Consider the following 7955-nt stretch of genomic DNA (forward strand, 5'->3'; position numbering starts at 1 on the left):
GTTCCCCCGCCTATACTAGAACTGATTCCCCATATAGTTTGCTTCCTGTTGCATCTCCTCTATTATAGCACATTGACCATGGTTATGGTCACCACCACAGAAATCACAAAGTTGTTGTGCTTGGGAGACATTACGAATCTCCTTAGAAAGTTGTGAGAGAATCTTTGTCAAATTGTCTAGCTTTTGAGTCCGAAGATGATTCTGAGCTAGCATAGCATCATCTGCAGGCAAGTGCAAAACTCCTCTCTTCTGAACAAGTGCGCCCCCTTCACTATAAGTTTCCTGCTCATTAGCAGTCATACTCTCAATGAAGTCATAGGCTTCATCTTCAGTCTTCCTTTTGATATCACCTCTAGCTGAGGCATTCAACATCATCTTAGACTGCGTGTTTAAGCCACCTAGGTGATGGAGGACCATCCAAGCTCAACATAGGACCTTTAACAAGAGCTATGTCCAAGAGAATCCAAGAGGAAGAGGGAGCACTCACTACTTTATTCTTATGGAGTATTAATTACTAAATCCTCTTTCTCTTTGTAAAATGACTTTACCTTACTTTTGTAGGAAATTAATAAAGAAGAGGAACCAAGTCTATGCAACTCAAGAAGGCGGCAACGTAAGCAAAGGACAAAGGAAATCAAACTTGAAAGGAACACTACTAGCGCCCAGCGCCCTCTTCCTGCCGCTCAGCGCCAACAACCAAAGCTTCATCTTCTTCATTGTTTTCTACTAAGTCAACCTTTGTAGCTTTCTCTCCAAATTTCTTTCCTTTGTTTCACACCACGTGCACACATAGGATAGCTTGCACAGTAAGATTAGGAGCTCTCCTTCATCTATAAATAGAGAGTTTCATCCTTTGTAAATAGAACTTGTTTTTGAGTAATGAAATGCTGTTGAATTCTCAGCGAAACTCTCAGGTTCACTCTTGTGCAATGTTATCTTGCCTATCCTCTAGCTCCTTTCTCCTTAGGAAAGCTCTCTGAGTTAGATTACACCACTACGCCAAAGCCACACACCATCGGACTTCCATCAAACACTTTGAGCACCTTCATCCATCAACACTGTTTCAATCCTCCGCTGCTGTCTCTGCATCTGAGAAGCACCTCTAGGCATGGATTTAGTTGAGGCTTCCATCAAGTGGTATCCAGAGCCAACCGTTTCTCATCCATGCATCAAGAGCTAAGTGATCATCCTTCATTCTATCAATTCCGCGTTGTTCTGTTCTGGTGTGTGCTGTTTCTCTGAATTTTTTTTATTTCATTTTATGTTGTGTGGATCGTGTCCGTCCACTCTTCTATAGTTTCGTTTCACATTTTCATCGGTGCAATACTTTGTTTACATCATTCCAGCCTTATATTCCGTTTTCCAGTTCTGTTGTTCATGTGTTCAATGCTATGATAGCTTCTCCTTGATCATATAAGCACTACTACACTGTCTAGCTTAGATCCTTGGAGTTAAAGCATTGGCAAATTCTCCTCTGTTTCGTACCGCTGCATGAAACGCGTTTCTGTCTTCAAGTGGCGAATATGTTCTTGCCAAATTTCATTTGATTCAGACGATTGCAACATGTTTGTTTGCTAATTCCATGACTGTTTGAGGTGCTAGCAATAAGAATTCATCAATAATTCTCAAAATGCATAGTTGAGTTGAGTAAAATATGATTTCAGTCTTTGCATTGATAATTCATTCTGATATGAATTTGTCAAATCTATTTTGTCCAGAATTTATTGTTTCTGCAGTTTGATTCCTGTCTGTTTAATGTTTCTAAACATGTTCAAGTTGATAGCAACTCCAATTCACCATAGAATTGTGAAAAACATCTTTGAGCCACAAGAAATTTTGTTTTCTCGAGACTGCAGTTGTCATGGTTTTTTATTTGTTTTGGCTTTTGCACCGTGCTACTTTCTTTGTTGTGTTATAGGATGTATGACTCTGCTAGCTATTAATAATCTCAAGCTGGATCTAGTAGATTAAGGCATTCCTTGTTTGTTTTTGAACCAGACAGCTTTGCATTCCAATTTTTTTTTTTTTGAAATCTGCCACTATTTACTGCATAAATGGCAACTCCAAGGGTCAAATCTGGTTTTAGTGCATTGCTCTGCTGATTGAACATTTAGACCAGTTTATTTGATCCTTCTAAACTTGTCCAAACTGTTATTGTGGTCATTCTTCATCAATTATGCAGAATTCATCTTTCAACCTTCCATTTTGAGTGAAACTAGCAACTTGCATTGTCATTTCACATATTTCACTGTCTTTGTGCTTTGTGACTGGTTGCACAAGTTGCTTTGACCATTTAAATCTTGTAGCTACTGTTCATTTGGTCAAAATTGAGCTGTTTTGCAAAATCACCATCCAAACCATCAAATTTGCTTGATTTTGGGAAGTGACCTAGTGACTTTCTACTGTAGTGACTGTCTTGGTTGTTTAAGTGTTTGATTACACCTCATACATTGATATAAATCTGTTTGAATTGTCTTTTTCTCATTCACATCATTACCACGGGTTTTACTATTAACACCAACCATTTTTAATCCATTTTGGTGCTGCAGACTCCATATTTTGGTGCAGCCATGCGTAATTCACGTTGAGTTTCCTAAACTGGATTGGCAAAAGCTATGGTTGTTGTTTCTAATACCATTTACATGTTTATGCAGCTATAATCAAGTAATAAAAAGCACATATCCACTGCAATCCAGATTCAAATCTCTCAAAACTCAGAAATCACCAAATCACCATCTCTCAGGGGCATTTTATCAAACAACTTTATATTTTTCTCAAACACTTTGGCTGCAACTATCTTTGATCTTTGATTTTGTTTTCCTTGCTTTTATAATTTTTTGTAGTGTCATTATTAAGTTCCTTTTGCGTCCTTGCAGTTATTCCCAGCTTAAATCATTTGCTTTCCACTTGCTTGACCTCTCAAGTGTGCTCAAAACCAATTTTGTATAAATATAAGCTTGGTGCAGTGGTTGTTTCACGTCAATTTTGCTTGCTGTTTCAGCTGATTGTGGTGCAACTTAACCCAACAAATTGCTCCTCCAAAGGGGTAGCCTCTTAAGGAGTGGAAGGCTTGCTAACAAGACAACAATTGTGGACTTTGGGAGTAGCTTTTTACTGCTGTTCCAGCTATACTTGCAGCAGTAAAATCATGCCATTATCAAGCATATTCAGCAGCTATTTCTAGCCACACTTGGCTTTATTCAAAACATTGCTCCCTTTAATTGTACTTTGATCTTGTATCACAGAACCTTTGAGTATTACATTTCATTCTTTTTGCAACTTAAAGTACCTTGGGAAAATGCTTTTCAAGCAATTCCAAGTGTACCAAGCAACATTGTAATAGTTAGTTCCCACCTCTTAGAGTGAAAGTGTGTCCAGGGGCTCCAAGTGTCACTTGCACTTTCACATAGGGTCGTTTATCATTGTCTTCCATTTCCATTCATTTACTTTTCTTGCTTGATTGACTTTTATGTTTTAAGTCTCCGTGATACTTAGGAGCGTGTTTCATTTAGTTAAAACCTTTGTTTGGTTTCTAGGAGCATAACATCTTTGCATTCCAAAAAGGTTTTGAAAGACTTCTATCTAGAAACTTGGGTGAGAAACGTCAGGAGACACTCTGGCTAAGGAAGGACAAGGTTTCTAAGCTTGTCCATTGTGACTCACCTCTCCTTCCTGGGAGATATTCGGTTTCCTCACCTTTAGAATCTTTATAGAAGTCATTCAGCAAAAACAAGCAAATTCTCTTTTCAAAAGTTTTGATTCATACTTATGAAAGGCTTTCAAATCTTTGTGAAAACAATTTCTCTACTTCACAAGCATGAGTCACTCTAGTGTTCAAGGTAATGTCATTCAAGATCAGGAGAACATAGAGTTAAGAGAGGAACTCAATAGAACCAAGACTGAATTGAATGAGCTAAGGCAAATGGTCGCCACTCTTACTCTCAATCAAAGCGGGCACACCCAAGGAGCTCACTCTCATAGGCAAAATCATGATCAAGATGATCATTCCCACCATAGTGATCACCATACCTACCAACCTTATGATCACTACCAACGTCCTCCTAGGCGTCATCACAACCATATAGAAGATCATGTAGAACCTAAGCTTGACCTTCCTCCTTTCTATGGTAGAGATAATGTTGAAGAATACTTTGAGTGGGAGATGAAGGTTGAACAAATTTTTGAATGCTACAACATAGATGATAGGAGGAGAGTGACCCTAGCCACCTTAACCTTTCAAGGTGCAGCCCTTTATTGGTGGACATCCATCATGAGAGACCAAAGGATGCATGGCGACTACATAATCCGATATTGGAATGAGCTGAAAGCAGTCTTACACAGGAGACATGTCCCGGCCTACTATGCAAGAGAAGTCATGGACAAGCTTCATCGACTTCAACAAAGAAACATGAGTGTTGAGGAATACAGATAAAAGTTAGAGTTACTCATGTTGCAAGCTGGGATCAAAGAGGAAGAGAGATTCACCATAGCTAGATTTCAGAGTGGATTAAACTATGAAATTAGAGATAAGGTAGAACTCTTACCTTACTTAGATCTAAATGATTTTGTTCAGCTATGTGTGAGAGTGGAAGAACAAAATAGGAGAAAAGCTTCCACAAAAAGAACCTACCCTACCACATCATCCTATAGGAAAGATCTTAAGAGGGAGGGTAGTTTTCCAAGATATGAGGAAACAAAGGAGCAAGACCGAGAAAGACCACAAGACAAGCTCAAAGGCAAAGATAGAGAGCTATAAAGAGACAAAGAAAGCTATCAGGGAAAAGAACAAATGACTTCAAGAGAGCCACCTAGAGATACCAAGGGTAAGGAGACTAGATGTTTCAAATGTGGAGCAAGAGGAAACTATTCAAATGAGTGTCACTTCAAAAAGTCAACCTATATCCTTGAACATGAGAGTCCAAGTGAGGAATCATCTTCTAGCGCGTCTGAGTTGTCCTCATCTGAAGAGGAACATGAAGCTCCACCTTGTGATGGAGATCTTCTCATGGTTAGAAGACTCCTTGAGGTAAAGCATGTTGAGTTAGAACAGACTCAACGAGAAAACCTATTCCACACTCGCTGCAAAGTTCTTGATAAAACCTGTTCTATGATTGTGGATAGTGGTTCTTGTTGTAATTGTTGTAGCTGTAGAATGGTTGAAAAGCTAGGCTTAACTCCTACTCCTCATCCTAACCCGTACAAACTTCAATGGATAAAAGAGGATGAAGGAATAGGTTTTCAGGAACATGTAAGTGTTCCCATTTCCATAGGCAAGTATGAAGATTAAATCATTTGTGATATTGTTCCAATGGAAGTAGGTCACATCTTACTTGGATGCCCTTGGCAATTTGACAAACAAGCTTTGCATAATGGAGTCACCAATAAGATAACCATTCAACATAAAGGAAAAAAGATTATCTTGAGCCCTCTTACACCATCACAAGTGCGAGAGGATCAAATAATACTTAAGAAGAAGTTAGATGGTGAGAAAAATCTTCACTCTAACAAAGTTTCCAACGAGAAGAAGTTGAGTTTGGTCGAATGTGCCTCAACCAATGAAGTTGTCCCACCACACTCTTCTAAAAATATTTTCCTTGGACAACCTCACTTTTTTCTCTATTGTAAGGAGGCACTTCTTTCCATAAATCATCCACTTGATTCTCATCCAAAGGTGTTACAAAAGCTTTTGAAAGANTTTGATGATTTATTTCCTAAAGAGGTTCCAAGTGGATTACCACCTCTTAGAGGAATTGAACATCAAATTGATTTGATTCCTGGCGCCAGCCTTCCCAATAGGCCAACTTATAGGACTAACCCCACAGAAACCAAAGAGATAGAGAAGCAAGTTAATGATTTATTGGGAAAAGGGTGGATACAAAAGAGCCTTAGCCCTTGTGCGGTTCCAGTGTTGTTAGTCCCTAAAAAAGATGGTTCTTGGTCTATTAACAACATTACAGTCAAGTATAGGCACCCTATTCCTAGATTGGACGATATGTTAGATGAATTACATGGAGCAAACATGTTCACCAAGATTGATCTTAAAAGTGGGTATCATCAAATCAGAATTAAAGAAGGAGATGAATAGAAAATCCCTTTTAAGACCAAATTTGGCCTCTATGAATGGTTATTCATGCCTTTTGGCTTAACCAATGCTCCTAGTACCTTCATGCGACTAATGAATCATGTCCTTCAGGAGTACATAGGCAGCTTTGTTGTAGTCTACTTTGATGATATTCTAATCTATAGCAAGGGTCTTAAGGAACATCTTCTTCATGTTAGAAAAGTATTGATTTTGCTTAGACAACACCATTTATTTGCCAACTTTGACAAATGTACCTTTTGTCAATAGAGTGTTATTTTTCTAGGCTTCAAAGTTGGGAAAGAAGGTGTACATGTTGATCCTAGCAAAATCAAGGTTATCTAAGAGTGGCCTATCCTCAAAACAGTGGGAGAAGTAAGAAGTTTTCTAGGTCTACCAGGTTTCTATAGACGATTTGTAGAAAATTTCTCTACTATTGCTGCTCCCCTCAATGAACTTTTAAAGAAGGATGTGCTATTCAAATGGGATGAGAAACAAAGTCTGCCCTTTGAGACCTTAAAGCATAAGTTAACACATGCACTCATTCTACATTTACCTGATTTTTCCAAAGCTTTTCAAGTAGAATGTGATGCTTCCGGGGTAGGAATAGGAGTTGTGCTTATACAAGAAGGTCACCCTATAGCTTATTTTAGTGAAAAACTTAAGGGACCTACTTTGAACTATCCTACCTATGACAAAGAACTTTATGCCCTTATTCGAGCATTGAAAACTTGGGAACATTATTTGGTGTCTAGAGAGTTTATTATCAACACTAACCATGAATCTCTCAAGTATATTAAAGGGCAAGGAAAGCTAAACAAGCGACATGCAAAGTGGATTGAGTACCTTGAGCAGTTTCAGTACGTCATCAAACATAAAAAGGGGAGTACTAATGTTGTTGCGGATGCTTTATCTAGACGACATGCATTATTAGTTACTCTAGGTTCACAAATACTCGGTTTTGATGACATCAAACAACTTTATGATACTGACCCTACCTTTGCATCCACTTATGCATCTTGTCTTAAGAAGCCATTCGACGGATTCTACATTTCTGAGGGGTATCTTTTTAATAAAGGAAAACTATGCATACCCCAAGGATCTATTCGAAAGCTTCTTATCAAGGAAAGTCATGGTGGAGGACTCATGGGCCATCATGGAGTTGATAAAACTCTTCATACTTTAAAAAGAAAATTTTATTGGCCACACATGAGAATAGATGTCCAAAAGCATTGTTCTAGTTGTATAACTTGTTTACAAGCTAAGTCTAAAGTAATGCCTCATGGACTCTACCTTCCTCTTCCAATAGCTAGTGCCCCTTGGGAGGATATTAGTATGGATTTTGTCCTAGGACTATCAAGAACTCAAAAGGGGTTTGATTCAATCTTTGTGGTGGTTAATAGATTTAGTAAAATGGCTCATTTCATACCTTGCCACAAAGTTGATGATGCTACCTATATAGCAAAATTCTTCTTTAAAGAAGTAGTCAAATTACATGGCTTACCCAAAACTATAGTTTCTGATAGAGATGTTAAGTTCCTTAGCTACTTTTGAAAAACACTTTGGGCCAAGCTAGGCACTAAACTACTATTTTCTACTACATGTCACCCACAAACTGATGGGCAAACAGAAGTAGTAAATAGGTCTCTATCCACTCTATTAAGGGTAATGTTGAAGGGCAATATTAAAAATTGGAATGATCATCTACCTCATATAGAGTTTGCTTATAATAGAGTAGTTCACAAGACTACTAATCTTTCTCCTTTTGAGGTTGTTTATGGTTTTAACCCTCTCACACCTCTTGATTTACTTCCTCTTCCAGAATCATCTTCTTTTCTTCATAAAGAAGGTCTTTCTAAAGCGGAATTTGTCAAAA

At 38.2% G+C, this 7955-nt stretch overlaps 1 pseudogene; it reads left to right on the top strand.

Annotated features, from left to right (window-relative positions):
- Window positions 1-4789: 4789 nt before the first annotated feature.
- The window catches only part of LOC106755090, a 3732-nt pseudogene continuing 566 nt past the window's right edge, over window positions 4790-7955 (top strand).

Source organism: Vigna radiata, unplaced genomic scaffold (assembly GCF_000741045.1).
Source record: "Vigna radiata var. radiata cultivar VC1973A unplaced genomic scaffold, Vradiata_ver6 scaffold_263, whole genome shotgun sequence".
Classification (NCBI taxonomy): domain Eukaryota; kingdom Viridiplantae; phylum Streptophyta; class Magnoliopsida; order Fabales; family Fabaceae; genus Vigna; species Vigna radiata.